General features: G+C 44.6%; 1 long non-coding RNA gene across 1 annotated transcript; it reads right to left on the bottom strand.

Moving 5' to 3' along the window:
• Nucleotides 1–9,218: 9,218 nt before the first annotated feature.
• Nucleotides 9,219–11,295, bottom strand: LOC131125315 (uncharacterized). Its single transcript, XR_009129008.1, has 3 exons — nt 10,574–11,295; nt 10,432–10,502; nt 9,219–10,363 (listed from the first exon to the last, which is right to left on the bottom strand). It is a non-coding gene; the product is annotated as an uncharacterized LOC131125315 (long non-coding RNA).
• Nucleotides 11,296–22,295: the final 11,000 nt, after the last annotated feature.

Consider the following 22,295-nt stretch of genomic DNA (forward strand, 5'->3'; position numbering starts at 1 on the left):
TGTATTTGTTGTGTTAACATACATTTGTGTAATCATGTTAGTTTTTACCATAGAAAAGCTTACATTAGCCTTGTTTTATCAATGCAACTTTACAGTAGATCTAGTAGGTGTATACATTTCCTGTGTTAAAATTACCGGGCTGGTTTCATCCAGGACAATGTGCAGTAGTGGCATTGAGGACTTTGTGCAGATGTCTCTCTAAAGCACTGTCTCTGGACTGCAAGGCGGTGATGGTGTTGACGGCATCTAAAAATGTACACACACCACTTTACTACCAATGCACACACACGCTTTTACAACCAGAACAACATTTTATTTTTGATTCAAACTAAATTTCAAGACTGGACAGATGAAAAACTGACAATACAGAGTTATTCCAACAAGTGAAAGAAAAACTCTGGGAAGCCGGTATCACGTGATGTTGATGTTTACGTTTTACTGCACATGACCCATTGACTATTCTGGTTGAATTTCATGGTGCATGTAGACAAGAGATTGGAATATTCCTTTCCATGGATACCATTGTTTTCCGAAAGGTCATTTGGAAAGAGAAAACTCGTCATGTAAAAACGTGGCTACTGTGGAGTGTCTGTGGTGTAAAGACTGGCAGAGCAATGTAATATTGGTCCGTGTGGCAACACCTACCTTGTTCCTCCCATAGACTTTTTGATGCACGTGTGAGGTCATGGTGACATTTTGGAACATTTTTGGTTAGGGGTGTGCCACAAGATTTTTCCAATGTAAAAAACGTGCCGTGGCTCAAAAAAGGTTGAAAAACACTGTTCTACCGCTTATCCTCATGAGGATCGTGGAGGTGCTGGAGCCTATCCCAGCTGTCTTGGGGCGAGAGGCGGGGTACACCCTGGACTGGTGGCCAGCCAGTCACAGGGCATATAGACAAACAACCATTCACACTCACATTCATACCTATGGATAATTTAGAGTCGCCAATTGACCTAGCATGTTTTTGGTATGTGGGAGGAAAAAAAACCCACACGTGCATGGGAAGAACATGCAAACTCCACACAGAGACACACTGTGACATAGTTAAATATGCATATGCATAGTTGCATGTGCATAGTTACAAATTAGCTAAAATGCTAACATGCTAATAGTCATCATGCTAGCACCTAACAGAGAGCCTCAAGTTTAGAAAGTGCCAAGGTTGTCCTATAATCTCCCAACATCATGCCATGTGTTTAACGAACAACCTGAAGCTGGCACAGAAGAAGTGCTACTTTTTGCGCAGGTCTGTGAGGTTTCTTGGTCATGTGGTGGACAGTAGTGGTGTCTCAGTTGACCAGGAGAAAGTGAAAGTCATCTCAGCTTTCGAGAAGACAGACCTTATGGAAGACGATGGCTGCACCCCATCGCAGCAGAAGGTCAAGTCATTCCTTCCTTGGCATGGTGCTTTATACTATCAGCATTTCATTCCTGGCTGTTCGTCCATAGCAAAACCGCTCTACACTTTGACAGTGGGACAGAAGAGGAGTGCCAAGGGTTGCTTTGGGCGGAGACGAGCAGGCCCTTTTAGAAAATTATCTCCTCAGGATTGGACTCCTGCTTGTGACAAGGCGTTCCAAGACCTCAAGAGTGCCCTCCTCAAAAGTGTGGTGCTGGCACACCCGGACTTTGACATCCTCTGTACCGATGCTTCCCTTGATGGTCTGGGTGCTGTCCTGTTCCAAGTACGCAAGCAAAACTCTCAGTAGCAGTCAAGCGAACTATCCTGCCCACAGACTGGAGTTTTTGGCTCTTAAATGGGCGGTTTGCGATAAATTTAGCCATTGGCTCAAAGGTCACAAATTTACTGTCTGGTCGGACAACAATCCCCTCACTCACATCTTGACTAAGCCAAAACTGGATGCCTGTGAACAACGTTGAGTCTCCAAACTGGCTCCGTATGCCTTTGAAATCAAGCACATTCATAAAATATTGTATATATGTTCATGTTATAATGACACAAATGTTAAATGTTAGTGTTAAATTTAAGTGATACCTGATGTGTTTGTGGTGTCATGTTTATGTGGAACGCTGAGAACGTCACCGTGTACCCCTTACTGCTCCTAATTAGTGTAACACCTCCGGTGTATATAAGTTTTGGCCACTCCTTCCTACTTCCTTTTTATTTATGATCTCCATGTGAGAGGGGTGCGTTACTCAACCACATTGTGACTACAACGTGTTTATTCTCTTCCTTCAGCCGAGAATAAAGTGTAGCAACTGCAGCAACCCGGTGCTCTTTCATCACAACGCATGCGTCAAACACCACCGGTTACATGAGTAAAGACAAACTAAAACTTTGTAAGCAATCAGTCCCTGATTCTGCCATTAGCCTGGACGGCCTCGCAACATTCAGGTCGGACAGGAGCCATGCGCTCACTGGTAAAACCCGGGGGGGCGGTGTTTGCATCTACACTAATAACAGCTGGTGTACCAACACTACCCAGGTCTCCAGTCACTGCTGTGTGGACATTGAGTTTATGATTGTGAGATGCAGACCTTTCTACCGACCTCGAGAATTCACCAGCGTCACCATTGTTGCTATCTACATTCCACCTGATGCTAACTGTAAGCAAGCCCTGAATGTACTCTACCCTGCCATCAGTGACATGCAAGCCACACACAGCATGTTTATTGTTGCTGGAGATTTCAACCAGGCCAACATGAAGACCGTGCTTCCAAATTTTTACCAGCATGTGGATTTTGCTACCAGAGGGGAGAATACATTGGACTTGGTTTACACAAACATCAAGAAAGCATTCAAAGCAGTCCCCCGCCCCCACCATGGCTCCTCAAACCATCTCTCTGTTATGCTAATTCCTGCATACCAGCCCCTGCTCACCAGAGGAAAGCCTGCTTTGAAGAAGGTGAGGGTGTGGCCAGAGGGAGCTATGTCTGCACTGCAATACTGCTTTGAGTGTACCGAATGGGACATGTTCAGAGAGGCTGCAACAGACAACCAGCAGACCAACGTGGGAGAGTATGCTGCATCTGTAGCAGGCTACATACAGTGGTGTATGGAGGAGGTTACAGTCACCAAGACCATCATCACACGGGCCAACCAGAAACCTTGGATGACTAAGGAGGTGCGTGAAAGACTGAAGGAACGCAATGTTGCTTTCAAATCTGGTGATGTGATGGCACTCAGATCAGCAAGGGCAAATCTGAACCGTGCCATCAGAGTAGCAAAGCGTGCCCACAGTCAGAAGATTCAGAGCTTCTTCTAGGACCCATGCAACACCAGACAACTGTGGCAGGGCATCCAGTCTGTCACTGGCTACAAAGCCACACCAGAATGACATCAGCTTCCTCAATGAGCTAAATAACTTCTTTGGAAGGTTTGAGGCTCTGAACAACAACCCTGCGAGGAAGGCTACAGCCCCGATGAACAGTCAAGTTGGATACCACTGCAGTGTGGAGAGTCCTGAGGGAGGTCATCGTTCAGAAAGCTGCAGGCCCTGACGCCATTCCAGGACGGGTGATTGTTAGGGTTAAACCCAAAACATTATCACCAACTGTGAAAGAAGACACAAAGACGTGAGATATAGGCTTGCAAGGAGAGTGATCAGAGACTGTTCAGTAACATTCATCCAACCTACTCTGAAAACAGTCTCTGCTCTCCTTCTTTTTATTAATTAGAGTTTAGGTGTGCCCTATTACATAGGTCTCAATCGTCTAAGGGAGGGGGAACAGTTCACACGGTTGAGACTGGTTTCAACATAGAAAGCAGAGACAGATAGTTCAAGGAGACGTTCTGTTATTGAATGTCTCAAGGAGACATCAAGCATATTTTGAGAAAGCAGAATGTCTCAAGGAGACATCCTGTTATTGAGTGTCTAAAGGAATGTGATGAGTTATGCAAACGTGTGATCTATGTGCATGTAATAGTAACTTGGATAATATGAAGCAAGCTTATTGACGTGTGATCTATGTGCATGTAATAGTAACTTGGATAATATGAAGCAAGCTTATTGACGTGTGATCTATGTGCATGTAATAGTAACTTGGATAATATGAAGCAAGCTTATTGAATGTGATTACATGATATATACAGCTTTATTCCAACAGTGATCAAGGAATGTGCAGACATCTTCAACACCTCACTGGCCCAGGCTGTCCTCCCCCCGTGTTTCAAGTCTGCCACAATAATTCCAGTGCCCAAGAAATCCTCCATCACATGTCTAAATGACTTTCGGCCCCTTGCACTTACATCCACCATCATGAAATGCTTCGAGAGGGTGGTTAAGGACCATATCACCTCCAAACTCCCCCCATCACTCGACCCATTCCAATTCGCATACCAGCCCATCCGCTCCACTGAGGACGCCATCTCCACTGCTCTCCACCTGAGCCTGGAGCACCTGGAGAGGAGAAACACCCACGTACGGATGCTGTTCCTGGACTTCAGCTCAGCATTCAACACGATCATCCCCCAGGACCTGGTATGCAAGTTGGAGCCGCTGGGCCTCAAGACCTCCCTGTGCAACTGGCTGCTTGACTTCCTCACAAATAGAACCCAGTATGTCAGAGTGGGCAACAACACATCCAGTGTCATCTCCCTGAACACCGGCTCACCTCAGGGATGTGTTCTCAGCCCCCTGTTGTTTACCCTAATGACCCATGACTGTCGCCCCAGATACAGCAGCAACCATATCCTGAAGTACACGGACGACACAACAGTTGTGGGCCTCATTCAGAACAACAACGAACTGGCTTACAGGGAGGAAGTGAAATACCTTGTGGATTGGTGCAAGGCGAACAACCTGGTCCTGAATGTTGACAAAACAAAATAGATCATCGTCGACTTCAGGAGTTCCAGGCCCAGCCACACTCCACTCTGCATCAACGACACAGCTGTAGAAGTTGTGAGCACAACCAAGTACTTGGGGGTGCACATCACGGACAACCTCGGCTGGTCACTTCACGCCTCCTCTCTGGCAAAGAAGGCACAGCAGCGACTGCACTTCCTGCGGCGGATGAGAAGAGCCTCCCTCTCCCCTCCTATCCTGACCACTTTCTACAGAGGGACCATCGAGAGCCTGCTGACCAGCTGCATCTCCGTCTGGTCTGGGAGCTGCAAGGCCTCGGACTGGATGTTACTGCAGAGAGTGGTGAGGACAGCGGAGAAGATCATTGGGACCCCGCTCCCCCCCATTAAGGACATAGCAAACAGCCGCTGCGTATCAAGAGCCCATCGGATCTACTCTGACCCCACACACCCCCAGCATGGACTGTTTTCTCGCCTGGCGTCAGGGAGAAGGCTCTGAACAGAACAACCAGGTTTAGAGACAGCTACTTCCCCCTGGCCATCAGACTGCTCAATGCCAAATAATCCCCTCTACCTGCCCACACGTACAACCAAAACTTTAAATTATTATTATTATGTGATGACTGCTCCTCCACAGTGAGACACACCCCCCACCTCCACACACAAAAACACATCACACTGACACAATTTAGTACGATAAAAAAACATTTCTCTCATCATTAAAGTTTGTGTTGTGCACACTAAAGACTTCTGATAGCAGACACCGCTGCTCCAATTCATTCTGTGTGTGTGTGTGTGTGTGTGTGCGCACGCCTGTTCGGAGAGAGCGCACACACATAACACGACACGCATTTAACCCCAGCCCGGCGTTGGCTGAATGAAACTCTTACAAACACCATGGGACTGAATTGCCAAGGTTGCCATTAAAGCAGTTGTAGGAGCCATGAATGAATTTGGATTGATTTTTTTGTAGGTGCATGATGGTTTAAATTTGAATAGTGGTGTTTGTTATTGTTTATGATATTTAGATTCGTTGTGATCACGTGGACACGGGAAGTAGGTCAATTGGTTATGGGCGGTGACATTTCGTTAATATAGGCACCTGTTCACCTGTGTGTGCAGGGAAGAGACAGAGAGAGGGTGAGCAGGGTTGCCGTATTTTTTGTTGACCGCTAATTCATTTAATCTCTGTGATTACTTTGATTATGAGTTTGTGCACGGTATCATAAGTTTATCATTAATTTTCTTTAATAAAAGGTTGAACTCATTTTTGTATCTCAGAGATTTTTTATGTGCGGCGCGTCAGACAAAGTAAAGGCCCGGCTTCAGCCTCTCAGCGACTCTTTTGGATGAAGTCGCTATATTTTGTCAACAAAAAAAAGGCATTAAAAGGAGACATCAGGACAGCACAACGGATCAATGGATCAAGAGGACAAAAAGAGGAAGCTGATTAAATCCAACAACCATCGAACATAAAGTACGGAGGTAGGAGCTGGCTGTCAAACAAATTTGGAGCCGCTGCAGAGCGAACTACAGCCAGGCAAGCTCACCTGTGGATGTGCGCATGAAGCTGTACGTTAATGGAAGAAATGCGGCTTGGAAATTGACTGCTGTTTGTTCATTGGGAATGATGGCGCGGTGGATTGAGGATTGAATCCTTCGGCGCATCGGCGTTATTTATTGCGAGACATCCTGGTGCTGAAGTTATCTCCATGCTATAAATATGTGAAATATCGCTCTCTCGCTCCGACGTTGCTGCTGCTCTGCCGTTATGTGGGATGATTTTTGGATGAATTTCCTTTTTGGCTGTGGATACAATTTAAATGCATAAAGAATACATTGAAGAAAATCCCAAAAGGAAATTAATGGAGGAAACGGAGTCAAAAAAATGCTGCTGTTGCAAGTTTTGAAGTCCATGTGTTTCAAAGGTGCAAACGAATAAATCAAAAGGATATGTTTAAAGGATCTCAAAAGGAGAAAAATTAAGTGAAATCAAAATATAAAGATGAGTGAAATAAATGCTGGTGTTGAAATGGAGTGTGGAAAAAGAGAAACGAAACTCACAGCCAAGGCCTGGGCAAATAAAATTGAAAAACTTCAGCATGAACGCAAAACCTTTGTGAATAAAATTAAAGGGCTCATACCTGAAATGAAAACGCTTATGAAAAGCAAGGGAAACGTCTCACGTGTTCAATCTCACCTGGAGAACTTAATTCAGCTTTGCGAAAATGCTATCACATCACATAATGTGTTGATTCCTTTACTTCCTGAGGACGAACTAAATAAACAAAATGAATGGTTTGCCAGCATCATGAAATATGGTAACACGTTTGAAGAGGATGTTAAAAGGTGGCTTAGTGAAGCTGAGGAGCCACAGCAAAATAACAGTCTTGGCCAATCAGATCCTGCTGCAGTCAGTGAAGAAGTGCTTCATTTACCAACTGAGGATGAACATCAAGCACCAACTCAGGCTGTGTCCATAATCACGACAGAGGACATGCAAGATAACATAAAACCAAGTGACAGTGTATCAAACGTGGGAAGCAAGAACTATGTTACTGGCGGAAAGTCTGTTGTCTCTGCTGCTTCTTCGGCACGTCTTAAAGCTGAGGCTGATTTGGCAGCTTTAATGGCAAGACAGAGACTACTGAAGGACAAACAGGAACTGGAGGAGCAGGAGGAACAACTGAGGAGAAAGAAAGAGCAGTTAAAATTGGATGAAGACATTGCAGCGCACATGGCTAAATTAAATGTGCTACGATCTCAGAGCATCTTAAGTGGAACCTCATCCAAGCGCTCCAATGGAATGAACTCTTACCTGGAGAAAGGAAAATCTAAACCAAAAGCTCTCAATGCTAACGCAAAAACATTTACTCCACAAGCGTCACTGAAACAAAAGGAAACCAAACATGATTACATGGATCCAGGTGCAAGGCCTAAGGACAAAGCTGTACCCCAGTTCATCTACTCTGAGCCTGTGTCACTTAATGAACCCAAACAACGTTCAGTGAACCACTGCGCTCATGGAAACACCCAAGCTCGAAACGAAGATTTATGGAGTGCAGCATTTGAATCAAAAAATGAGGATCAAAACAATATGCTAGGAATTATGAGGAAGCAAAATGAAATAACGACGCTTCTGATACAACAGCAATGCCTCTCATCATTGCCAAAGAGAGAGATCCCAATTTTTGATGGTGATCCATTAAAATATCAAGCGTTTACTAAAGCTTTTGAGAATGGTGTGGAACGAAACACTCAGAGTTACAGTGATAGACTCTATTTCCTGGAGCAGTACACTAGAGGTCACCCTAAGGAACTGGTTAGAAGCTGCCAGCATTTTAACCCAGAGAGGGGCTACGTCAAAGCCAAAGCTCTATTGAGGGAGCATTTTGGGAATGAGCAGAAAGTCGCCGCAGCATATATGGAACGGGCTCTTTCATGGCCTTCCATTAAAACGGAGGATGCAAAGGCTCTCCAGGACTACAGTCTTTTCCTCAGAGGCTGTTCTAATGCCATGGCAGGGGTGGGATATTTGCACGAGTTAGATCTGCCTGCCAATATGCTCTCCATTATAAGGAAGTTGCCTTACAAATTCAGAGACAAGTGGAGAACCGTATCCTGTGAGCTGCAGGAGAGGCGCAATCAGAGACCAACGTTCAATGACATCACCAATTTTATTGAGAGACAAGTGAAGATCTTGACTGATCCAGTGTTTGGAAATATATACGATGCTCCCCCAGCGACAATAAATAAAGGTGTAAGCAAATTCAAGCAACAGTCTCGTTCTGGAATGAAAGGAACCAGCTTCGCCACCACGGTAGCTCCTGTAGAAAACACTCATTCTAGAACCAAAGAGAAGGAACAATTTCAAGCTGCAAGGAGGATGTGTCTTTGTTGTGGAGGAGGACACATATTGGATTCGTGTCCCCAGTTGGAGAAAAGACCCCACAAGGAGAAGATAGGCTTCTTACGAGAAAAAGGTGTCTGTTTTGGCTGCTTGTGTATGGGACACATTAGCAGGGATTGCAGAAAACGGATTTCTTGTGCAAAGTGTGGTCTTTTACATCCAAATGTTCTTCATATTCCAAATACAAAGTCAAAGGACTCTGATCAGGCCGAAGGGAAATCAGAGAAAGCAGTGGACAGCACCCTGGTGTCAAGTGGTCTCACTGGGGCTGGTGATCATGATTGTAAACTTCCCATAGTCCCCGTACAAGTTAAGTCGAAGAAGGGCAGCAAGATTATTATAACCTATGCTTTCTTGGATCAGGGAAGTACAGCAGTATTCTGCACAGAGGCACTACTGCACAAGCTGGGCCTCACAGGAAAGAAGGCACGTATTCTCTTGCGGACCATGGGCCAAGAAAGGGTAGTGAGCAGCCATATTGTGTCAGGACTGGAGGTGGCTGGTTTAAACTGCAATAATTTCTGTGATCTGCCCAAAACTTTCACACAGGAGTATATGCCCGTCCACAGTGGGAACATTCCAAGACAGAGGGATCTTCAGAGATGGCCACATTTGAAACATGTCCAGTTGCCTGAGGTGGAGGCAGGGATTGAGCTGCTGATTGGGACAAATGTTCCCAAGGCTTTGGAACCATTGCAAGTTATTCATAGCGTCAATGGTGGGCCCTATGCAATTAGGACAATGCTGGGCTGGACTGTGAATGGACCTCTAAATGGAGAAAGTGAGGAAGCGATGGATTGTGAGCATCCAGAGTTATCTGTGAACCGAGTGTCAGTTGTGAATTTGGATGAACTTTGGCAGCAGCAGTTCAAAGTGGATTTCCCTGAATGTAGTATGGATGAGCAACCTGGAATGTCAAGAGAGGATCAGAAGTTTATGGATTTGGTTAGAAACTCAGCAAAGCAAGTGAATGGTCATTACCAGATCAGATTACCATTAAGGAATGAGGAACTCAACATGCCAAATAATAGAATAATTGTTGAGCAACGCGCAAAATACCTGAAGAGGAGGCTTCTGAAGGACTCGTCATTCCACGCAGAATATACAGCCTTCATGAATGATCTGGTTGCCAAAGGTTATGCCGAAGAGGTGCCTGAAGAGGAGTTGGACCGCTGTGATGGCAAGGTTTGGTATATCCCCCATCATGGTGTCTATCATCCAAAGAAGAGGAAAATCAGAGTCGTTTTCGACTGTGGAGCGAGTTTCCAAGGAACATCTCTTAATGCTGAGCTCCTGCAAGGACCGGACCTGACCAGTTCATTGATTGGAGTGGTGACCAGGTTCCGGAAAGAACCAGTGGTGATCATGGCAGATATTGAGTCCATGTTTCACCAGGTAAGGGTACCAGCTGAAGACGCAGATTTGTTGAGGTTTCTCTGGTGGCCTGATGGGGATTTAAATCAAGAACCCAGTGACTTCAGGATGATGGTGCATCTCTTCGGGGCAACTTCGTCTCCCAGCTGCGCCAATTTTGCTCTCAGGAAATGTGCAGAAGATAATAAGGAACAATTCAGCCAAGAAGTGATTGATAAAGTCCTACATTGCTTCTACGTTGATGATTGTCTGGTGTCGGTGACTTCAGAGGAGGAAGCTGTATCTCTCCATCATGACCTTGTCTCCATCTGTGCAAAGGGTGGTTTTAAGCTTAGGAAATGGATAAGCAACAGACGTGAGGTTATGGTTGCAATACCTGAAAGCCACCGAGCAACAGACATGACAGACTTGGACCTGGATCAGGATCAGCTACCAGTGGAGAGAGTGCTGGGTGTGGAATGGTGTATTCAGTCGGACACTTTTAAGTTTAAGATCATTATTAAGGACAAACCACTCACCAGGAGGGGAATTCTCTCAACTGTCAGCTCCATCTATGACCCTCTTGGAATCCTGAGCCCTGTAGTATTATTGGCTAAGAAAATCTTGAGAGATCTGTGCAGGAGATCACTTGGCTGGGATGACATCATACCTGTACCAGTTGTCAAAGAATGGACGACGTGGCTACAGGAACTGTGCCGTCTAGAGGGTTTTAACGTCATGAGATGCCTGAAACCACTAAACTTTGGAGAGACGACCACAGCACAGCTGCACCATTTCTGTGATGCAAGTGAAGATGGCTACGGGGTAGTGACTTACCTGCTGTCACGTAACAAAGACTCTCAGGTACACAGTGCTTTTGTCATGGGAAAGGCAAGGGTGGCTCCACTTAAGTCTGTTACCATCCCTCGTATGGAGCTAATCGCTGCCACTATGGCGAGCCGTATTGATGTCCTGTGGAGGAAAGAGCTACATTTGGATCTACAGGATTCCGTGTTTTGGACAGACAGTGCATCTGTACTCAAATATATCAAGAATGAGACTTCCAGGTTCAAAGTTTTTGTTGCCAACAGGGTCTCGGAGATTCTCAAAGTTTCACTGTCTTCTCAATGGAGGTACGTAGACACTGCAAGTAATCCAGCAGATGTGGCCTCGAGAGGCTTGAAAGTGGATGCATTCCTCAAAAATCTAACATGGGTGTCAGGTCCACCTTTTCTTCATCAACCTGAGAGTACGTGGCCTGTTAATCCTGAGGATGTGCAACAGTTTCCATCAGATGACCCTGAGGTCAAGAAAGCTGCTGCAGTGAATGCTGTACAGGCCAGCGAGAAGGATGATGCTTTGATTCGCATGATCAGTTATTTCTCATCTTGGACTGGTCTGAAAAGGTCTGTAGCTTGGATTTGAGATTCAAGAACTGGCTTTTGGCTTGCTGTCAGAAAAGGAAACAGTTGACCACCGAGCTTGCCCAGTCTGATTTGGATGTGATACACAAGGAATGTTCTTTGAAGAAGAATATGGATGTTTTCCAAAGGGAGAATCGTTCAAGTTGTCTGTCAGTGGAGGAGCTGGAGAAGGCCGGGATGGAAATCATCGGGTTTTGCCAAAGGAAGAAGTTTCCAGAGGAATTCTCCAGGCTACAACAAGGCAAAAGTGTTAAGGGCCATAGCCAAATTTATAAACTCTGCCCACTGGTCGAAGATGGTGTTCTGAGAGTTGGCGGTCGACTGAGCAGGTCTTCTATGCCTGCAGAGGCTAAACATCCCATTATATTGGCTAAAGATTTCCATATCTCAGACATTATTCTAAGGCATATTCACCAGGAAGTGGGACATGGTGGCCGTAACCACATGCTCGCCAAACTGCGGGAGAAGTATTGGATCACTGGGGCTAGTTCAGCCATAAGGAGAGCTCTGTCTAAGTGTGTCATCTGTCGGAGACTGAATGCTCAGCCAGTGTCCCAGCAGATGGCAGATCTACCTGCTGAAAGAGTGACTCCAGATGAGCCGCCTTTTACTCGTGTTGGAGTTGACTATTTTGGACCGTTTGAAGTGAAGAGCAGAAGGAGTGTTGTAAAGAGGTATGGTGTTATTTTTACCTGTTTGGCCATACGGGCAATTCACATCGAAGTAGCATCTTCATTGGACACAGACTCCTTCATAAATGCACTCGGACGCTTTATAGCAAGACGAGGTCAAGTCCAGGAACTGCGCTCGGACAATGGGACAAACTTCATTGGAGCAGAGCGTGAGTTGAGAACAGCTATTGAACAATGGAATCAGTCACAGATTAACAATGCACTTCTTCAGAAAGGAATAAAATGGACCTTTAACCCCCCCGCTGGCTCACATCATGGAGGATCTTGGGAGAGGTTAATCCGGTCTGTGAGGAAAGTCCTAAATTCTACTCTGAACGTGCAAAATCTGGATGAAGAGGGCCTTCACACGGTTCTTTGTGAGGTGGAGTCCATCGTTAATAGCAGGCCGATTACCAAGGCATCTACAGATCCGAATGATATGGAGGCCTTGACGCCAAATCACCTGTTGCTGCTGAAGACCTTACCATCTTTACCACCAGGAAACTGCCAGGCAGCTGACCTTTACGCTCGCAGGCGATGGAGGCAGGTGCAATACATGTCAGATTTATTCTGGAAAAGGTGGATTAAAGAATACTTACCACAACTGCAGGAGCGTCAGAGATGGTCCAGAGTGAAGCGCAACATTGTCCCTGGAGATATAGTGCTTATCGTGGACAACACAGCACCTCGAAATTCCTGGGTTATGGGAAAAGTTCTTCAAACCTTTCCAGATAGAAGAGGATTAGTGCGGCAGGTGCGCATCAAAACAAAGGGCAGTTGCTTGGATCGTCCAATTACGAAGATCTGCCTACTACAGGAAGCTGAAGACTTGCCACAGAATGATGGCTAAAATCTTTGATTGAGCCTGATTATTGACTTCACAGACTTTGGATTCAAGATGAAAGAAGACAGAAGACAATATATGTATTATGGTCTTTAAATGTGAAGCTTTTAATTGTTACATGTCTCCTATTGATATGAATATGGGTAATTATTATGTGTGAACCTAATAATTAGGGGCTGGAATGTAGGAGCCATGAATGAATTTGGATTGATTTTTTTGTAGGTGCATGATGGTTTAAATTTGAATAGTGGTGTTTGTTATTGTTTATGATATTTAGATTCGTTGTGATCACGTGGACACGGGAAGTAGGTCAATTGGTTATGGGCGGTGACATTTCGTTAATATAGGCACCTGTTCACCTGTGTGTGCAGGGAAGAGACAGAGAGAGGGTGAGCAGGGTTGCCGTATTTTTTGTTGACCGCTAATTCATTTAATCTCTGTGATTACTTTGATTATGAGTTTGTGCACGGTATCATAAGTTTATCATTAATTTTCTTTAATAAAAGGTTGAACTCATTTTTGTATCTCAGAGATTTTTTATGTGCGGCGCGTCAGACAAAGTAAAGGCCCGGCTTCAGCCTCTCAGCGACTCTTTTGGATGAAGTCGCTATAGCAGTGTTGGTAACAGCTGTACATATTAGCCTCCAACTACATCAACAGCTCCCCAATTCCAACGGTAGGCACTTAAGATGAAGCATTCAGCAGCATTCCTGGTTTTCACACCCACAAACTAAACTATATTTTCAAGCACGTATATTGCATGCACTTGGCGTTCATGTTTCATATTTAAACTAAGTTTAACTGTTAAAGGCTAATAAAAGTTGAAGACTTACCGTTGTCGTGATTCACCACTCTTGCAGTGGGGAGTGTTACCACGACTGGTGTGTTGCAGGGTCCTCCGGCAACACAAAGCTGCCCGGTGGATGTCTGTCTGTAAATCATGCAGCGGAAAAATACATCGGCGAACCCACGCGCGTATCGGCCAATACGAATTCACGTAAAGAACAAAAATGCCGGCCCGATATATTGGCCGGCCAATGTATCGGTCGACCCTTAGTGGACAGTATCTCTGCCTGTCACATGGAGGACATGGGTTCGATTTCCCGACCTGGAGTTCCTGTTTTGTATGTCACAATGTCACGTTGAACCTTGAGCAGGGTTGCGGTTGCAACAACCAGTCGGGTAAAACAAACCCTTCTTACTAGAACAAGACCTCTATTAATCTTCTTCTCGAAGTGCTCAGCTGTGTTGTACAATCTTACAGTCATTTGCTGCCAAATCATTTCAGTTGTGGATAATGGACCTGTGACTGAAATCAAGTCAGCTTTTGAGCTGGTCATGCCTAATTCAATACAGAAAATCATTCTGGAAATGACTAATCTAGAAATGAGGCATGTTTTTGGGGAGAAGTGGAAAGAGTTGGACAAAACCCATTTAGATGCATATTTAGGGCTCCTCATCCTGGCCGGGGTCGATGAGTCAAAGGATGAATTGACAGCAAGTCTGTGGGATGCAGCGACAAGCAGAGAGAGCTACTATATTTCGAGCCACAATGTCTCTGGAGACTTTTCACATTTTCTCCAGAGTGATCCAATTTGATAATCAAGAAACATTGGCTGGGAGACAGGAGAGAGACAAGCTGGCAGGTATTAGGACAGTCGGGGACAAGTGGGTAGAGCAGCTTCCACTTCTCTGTAATCCAGGCCCTAATATCACAGTGGATGAAAGGCTGGTGGCATTCAGAGGTCGCTGCCCATTCAGGCAATACATGCCTTCCAAACCAGCTAAATACGGGATAAATATCTGGGCAGTGTCACTGTCTGTGTTGCGGTGCGACCCCAGGATGCAGAGAGCAGGACCAAATGGAGGTAAAATAATATTTATTTTAGCTATAATAGCAGCAGAAGAAAACACAACTCAACTAGCTGACGGACAAACTAACAATGATCCCACAAAGGGTGAAGCGCACACCTGAACTAAATAGAGGACAAATTAGGGACAGGTGTGGGTGGCCATGGCAACGAAGGCAGACGAGGCAAAACAGGAAGTCCAATACAAAATAAGTGTCCAAAACGGAAACCAAAGCCCAAGAAGGTAACCCAAACTCAACATGTCACGTGCAAACCCACACAGAGCGTGACAGTACACCCCCTCAAGGACGGATCCCAGACGTCCGAAACAGTTCAAAGTCAGAGCGATGGGTGGTGGGGGACCGGAGGTGGGTCGCCGACGGACCCCTCAGGGAGTCGGCCGGGGCGGCAGGCCCGGCAGAGCCAGCAAGACCCCTCCAAGTGATGGAGGGAATGGTTGGGTCGGCAGTGGTGGTAAACACCCTCCGGGGGGCCCCCTTGACCAAGCGCGAGGTAGGCATCCTCAGGGGGGCGCCCTGGGTGTAGAACCTGGGCTCCGGCAGAAAGTCTAGAAGCAGGCGGCGTCCGGCCCTGACGCGGCGACGGTGAAGCAGGCAGCGTCCGGCCCTGACGCGGCGACGGTGAAGCAGAGTTGTCAGTATATATCATAACACCCTGCGACACAGTCAATTATGGACACATCTATATCCCAGCTATATTTCGATGAGAGGTGGGGTACACCCTGGACTGGTCCCAGCCCATGGCAGGGCACATATAGACAACCATTTACAGTCAATTTTTCATCAACATCAATTTTACATTGCAAATATAAATACACACAAATGTAATTTTTTAATAATTACTTTAACAGCGCACATTTGCATAAAAGAGGTCTGGATACTATATGTAGTTAATAAATTGGACATGAAATTTTTCATAATTGTTGGTGTGTGCATGAGAGAAGTATGTAACTTACATGTACAGTAAAAACCAATCCCCTTAAGGAGTGGTGTCCACCTATTTATTAAATTAGTGGGGATTAAAGTGGCAATAAGGTGTTTTTTCCTCAAGACAACAGTTGTTAGTGGGTTGGAGCAAGTGTGATCCTATAATTTATCTTACGGTTACTTACTTTTATTTGGGGAGGTGACACATATCGAAGTAGCCAGAAAGCTTTGGAATATACAAATTATTGCATTTTGTATCATTTCTATTTTCACTAATTTATCAGTGGGCAGCCAGTATGCTGTGCTGGTGGACTGGATTACGAATGTTGGTTAGCGGGCAGCCTGTGTGCCATGATGGGGGACTCGATCACGATTGCTGGTTGGGTCCATGGTCTGTGAAGCATCTCTGTGGTCCACCCAGGGTCAAAGTGGGTGGAGTGTTTTGCAGGATAGCAGCAGAGACTGAGTTGACATTGTAGATTCTCTAAACTATGAATGAACACGTGTGGGGTTATGTACTAAACATGCAGATATGACAAAATCAGTTATGTCAAGCCAATTTATTTCATATAGTGCCAATACAAATCATCATATGGAAGTTTTCTAGAATCACAGGCTCGAGAAAGGGAACCAACTGAACCCCACACAAACAAGCACTTGGCAACGAAGGCAAGGAAAAACTCTTTGAGAAACCTTGGACAGAACCCAGGCTCTATGGGGCGGCCTTCTGTCTCGACCGGTTGGGTTGAGAGGGATGACAGGGAGAGATGGTAGGTAGACAGTGGTGAAGAAAGGACAGAGGGTTAAGAATGGGTGGAGGAAAGGATCAGCAGTTGCAGTCCCACGATGACCAGTTCCCGGAATCACCAGTATCCTATCCAGTCATCAATGGGTGGATGTCAAGGTGCAACGGTGGGACCTCCTCTGGAAGCAGCCAGCATTCACTACAGGTCAGACAAAGCGTGAAACAAATGCGTTAGTAAACTTGCTATGATCATATAAAAAGGTCAAAGAAGACAGCATGAGGAAGGTTTTTTTTACTACAAGTACCAAGGCATTTTATGTATAATTTTAGTAGCACAAGCACAAGGCCCCCATACATTTTGGTTAACAGGTTAACATTGTTCCCCTGCAGAACATAAACTCATGTAAGATTCTGTGTCCCATTTAGCATGGTGGAGGTGTTTCCAACTTCCAGCTAATTAAAGCTACTTGGTCAAAAAGAAAATGTTTTATGTGACTGGCAACATTTCAAGATGTATTTTATTTACTAAGCAAAGTTTAACTTGTGGTCTGGAGCTCGGTTTACGTATCGGGAGAAATCACATGAGTATAATGTCAAGTGGCAAAAAGTCAAGTGTTTCACACATGAACAGAATTTGACCAATATGAATAGTGAAAACAGCTCCATATCTTACCACATGCAGCAGTTGTCAGAGGACACTCACACCGTCAGAGGGGTCTTGTCCTGTTGATGAAACCTCACATGCATGCAAACGACTACATTGCTATTATAATAGTTGGTATGGTGCACTTATGGGATTAGTTTTACTTCTATGCTATTCTACTGCTACTATGTTAACTAATATACGCATGCACTTCTACTGCTACTATGTTAATATAAAGATGATGTGCGTGGAACTGAAGACAGGCGGCAACTAGAAAGACAAGAGCAGAGGTTAGTCACAATATACATTCACAGTATTCACATAATTACATTACTTACATTTTTACATATTTACATTGCCCTCATTGTCTTCATTACCGTGTCTGAAAAAACGTATTTTTTCATCAGTGATTGACAAACACAATCCACCGTTCTTGTGGTTGAGTAAACTCGTGGATTGTAAATTGTCCACTGGTAAGAAAAATACCAACTATGTGTTCAGAAAAGTCCATAGTTTTAATCCCTTTGAATCTTAATTTTGGGCAGTGGTTGAATTTTGCGCCAGTGATTGACTAATACAATCTGGTTAGAAAAATATCAACTCTTTGTGTTCAAAAAGGTTTGAATCCCTTTAGTATTTAATTTTAAGGCAGACATGCGGTAACTACCAAGACAAGAGGACAGGTGAGTGAGGCAGCGCTGGGATCATTTCATCAGGTACTATTTACATATTTACATATATACATATATACATATTTACAATATGTATACTATTTAAAATATATGCAGAGGTTACAATATTTACATATTTACAATATGTACATGTTCACAATATGTACATGTTTACAATATGTACAATGTTAATTTTCTGGTTTGACAAATAAGGAAAATAGTTACCATCCTAAACAGAAACTGGGATCTTAATTTTGGCCAGTGGTTTCACTTTTATTCAGTGATTGACAAATACAATCCACCGTTCTCGTGGGCAAGTAAACTCGTGGATTGTAAATTGTCCACTGGTCGAACCTGAACCTATTTTACACACTATAAGACGCTGAAGTGGAATGTGTGTGTGCGTGTGTGTGTGTGCATTTTTAATTTGGTGTTTAAAAGAGCACAAAATCCCTTCATGGTCACTGAAATAAGTGGGCATCACAACCGATTCTACATCAAAGTGTGATGTTTTGACATAAACATGGTCAATTAGTGTACCCTTTTCTGTGGTTGGATGTTGGACTGACTGGCAGAACCCTTTCCTAGCCATGTGCTGATAGTGGAAGATTTTAACAAATTTTCATTAAAATCTCCCAGTACGACAATGCTGGTGTACTTCTGGTGCAACCAATCCAGCAGCGTGCCAAGGTGACCTTGAAACAACGCCATTGGATAGGAGGGTGGTCGATACACAACTGCTATTAACACACTGGGTGCGGAGCAGTTCACCAGTAAAACTTCCAAGTTGAAGTTTGGGGCGGAGACAACACTACAGTGCAGGTGGTCTGCAATGTACATGCCAACTCCGCCATGCCGTTGCCCTTGTAATTCTACCAAAGCAGGGTTACTGCTGGAGTAAGACAAACATCGTGGTTGGCTATGGAAATGATACCCAGGAATGGTTACACTGCTGGGTGTACATGCCGTTGGCAGCCACGTTTCTGTCACAGCGATGCAGTTAGGCTGCAGGTGCTGTGTACATGCTGCCAAATCTGACGCATGTTTTGTCAAATTTTGGACATTCATCAAATAAATTGTGAGATGTGGTGGTTGTACATTTGTTTGTGTTGGTTCACTTTCTGTCAAAAATGCTGGCATCCTTCCTACAGCATCCTTAATGGCATCGTTACAGTAAATCTTTTCGGCATTAAACTTTTCAATAATCAAACCGTCTAAAGCTGTGACCCGACTCAATGCAACATACGCCTGCCCTGCGGAAAACACCCTGTCTAGAGACACAACTACATTGCTCACGGTAACACCCTGGACTTTATGTACCGTGCAAGCCCAAGCGAGCTTCAGAGGGAACTGGCGACGCATGCCACCACTTTTAGTTACTTTTTCTTCCTCTGGCAGAATAAATGTACTGTCTTTTAGCGTGACAGACTCATTAGGAGTTTGTGCGCGCCTTTGTTGACCTACTTTGCCATCATCAAACTTTACATAGATCCTACTCGGAAATGTGTCATCCTTTTGGAAAAGAACATCAGAGACAGTGCCACTAACCCCGTTAACTAAGCCGTCGTCAATATCGATGTTTTTGCAAAGCATTACACGTGCACCTTTAGCGATGTGCAGAGTTTCCTCTAAACACGTGTTGTAAACTTTGCTGTGGTGCCCTACTTTTCTTTCTAATTTACCTGATTTTTTGTTTTGGCTGAAATCCTCAGCTTTTATTGTTGTGTACTCCGGACAGATCCTGAAAAGCTGTTTTAGATTGTATTCGTTTACTTGTTGATTGGTTGGAAACACATGTAATGCGGAGCTGACCTCACCCGTTTCGCGCTGTTTCAAAAGTTCTATGTCTGTTTCCAACAACGCCGCGCCTTTTGGATGTTTGCGGAGTCTATTTAGCAATGCTGCAAACTGATTATCTTTTTGCCGGACTATCGTTGTCAGTTCGACAACACTGAAAAGATTTGTCCACAAGTTGAAAGTCGACATAGAGAGGCTTTCCTTTGACTGGCGTTAACTGGTAAAAATCACCGACGGCGATGATGCTGACGTTGCCAAATGCAGCATAGTCACCGGTTTGCTTAATTTGTCGGAGCCTACCATGAATGTACGTCAACAACTTGTGATCAACCATCGATATTTCATCGATAATCAAAATTTGGAGGTCCGCGAACTTGGCACGCAAGGAATTCACCGTTTCCTCACCCAGTGGTGTGTAAGGCAAACGGGTATCCTTGCCAATGCTCAATGTGCTGTGGATGGTTGTTGCATTCAAATTGTAAGCAGCAATCCCTGTTGGTGCAGCTAGACAGAGAAATATTGTCCGGTTGCAGACACATTGTTGACAACAACCTGGTAGCCTCATATTGGATGGCTTTAATTAGGTGGCTTTTTCCTGTCCCGGCGCCACCTGTGATGAATAAATGTAATGGCTCGGGTTTTCTCCCACCTATTTTATCAAGGCACCACTATCTCATTTTGTAAAAAATGTCCATTTGAGTGTTATTTAGGGAGCGGATTAATGCCAAGCCATCATTTCGACTCATTGACTTTTGCTTTTGTAAGTTTAGAACGGTTCTATTTTCATTTGCCAAGTCAGGTATTACTTCTGCCTCTTCTTCGACCAACTGCTGTTTTTTCCGGCGTTCTTCTTCGCATTGTAGCCTTTCCAATTCTTGCTCTGGACACAGCAGACACCACGCATCCTCAGCAACACCGCTGTGATCAATAGATCTTTGGATGCTGTCCAGTTCATCCCCGTCGTTGTCGAAATGTTGTTTATTTGTTTCCACTATGGATCGAACAGAATGCATCGACCCATCATTTAATCGGACCGCACCATTGTCATAAAATTCTTCAAATGTTGGGCAGTTGGCAGGTCTTAACTGCAAATCCACCCGGTATGGCAGATACAACTGCAAAAGGCTACGATAATACAACTCTGGGTTTTTGGTTTGTGAAAAGCGCGCAGAGCGTACTACGGCAGGTTTGGTCCGTGTACGTTTTGCCACATGTCCGTAGTTGTTTTTAAGTTCTATTTTGGATGCCGACCTTTCGTTTTTGCTAATGATGCGGTATTCCGAAGCAAATTGTGCCAAGCACATGTCATTGAACGTGTCGTCGTTTGGTCTGTTTTTATAACGGTCGACAATGCTGGTCATCCACATGTCTTCCGTTGTGAATTCAGCTGATGAAGCTTTTTGTCACAAAACACTCAAAGGCAAACTCATTTTGACCACATTGTCCCCTGTTGGAACAAAAACTACTTTGCGCGAGCATTCTTTAAGATGCATATTTGTCAGCCGGTAAACGGCCTCTTGTGCACACACGTCTCTATTGTGCAGGTACACACTGCCAAGACTTTTTAAGGCCTCTTTGGCACTGACGTTTGCCTGTTTGGATGCTTCTTTCTGGGCATTACTCAGCAGCAATCCAATCTCCCTCTCAGCTTTGGAAATATATGAGATTATATAAACCACGCACGCATACGCATCAACGACATACTGGATGTCCATATTAGCATTCCAGCATTTCAGCTGTATGGATTGATCCAAATCTCATTGATTTGACGCTTCATGACTTCCGTACGACGACCCAAGCGGCGATGTGCGGCCTCAAAAGTATTTTGTGTTATACCGAGACTATGGAACAAATGTTCCACACTTTGATATGCGTGGTTCTCGTCAGCCAGGGCTGTTTTAATGGATTTTATGATTTCCGACGCCTCTTCTGCTTTCATGTTTGCGGCATTTTGGGATGCTTTAGGACATGTGCATGTTTTAACACCGGTTGATTGGCTAACCTGACAAGTACATGTTTTTTGTCCCTGTTCGTCAGACTGATGGCTAATAAATGTTCGTCCTGACACAGGTTTGGGAAAACCGAAACGACACACGGTGTTTTTCTTTTTGCATGTTTTAGAGTGTCTCTTAGAATGCTGCTGTGCGGAAGACACTGTCTCTGTCAATCCTTCATCCTGTGGCTGCAATTCACAAGTAACATATCTATCAATAAAATTTGTGACTTCTTCATCTGAGTTAACATCAATACGTGGGGCATTCTCTACCCAGAACAAACAATGTACATGCGGGGAACCACGCTGCTGAAATTCCACCCGGTAAAAATAGTCTACAACTTTGCCAATCGGTTGGCTCGAAGACATTATCACCACCGGACATGCCACCGGAAATCAAACATCCGTGCAGCAGTCACTGGATTCCGTCTCAACAAATCACACCTGTCCGCCCACTCCAACTCTGCAGCCGTTTGCGTTCGACCCTCTTGCCTCAAAATACAGTCTAACAAGTTTTGCCACCGTAAATCAGCAGACGAAAAAGAGCAAAACCACGTGGGAACACCAAGCTGACGCACACAAGAGTGGAGTGCCTCTGATGGGCTTCAGAAAACGATAGCCCTGGTCACATTCCAACAATGTCTTTAACGACTCATCGTTGGTCAACAAATCCTTG

Source organism: Doryrhamphus excisus, chromosome 3 (assembly GCF_030265055.1).
Source record: "Doryrhamphus excisus isolate RoL2022-K1 chromosome 3, RoL_Dexc_1.0, whole genome shotgun sequence".
NCBI lineage: Eukaryota > Metazoa > Chordata > Actinopteri > Syngnathiformes > Syngnathidae > Doryrhamphus > Doryrhamphus excisus.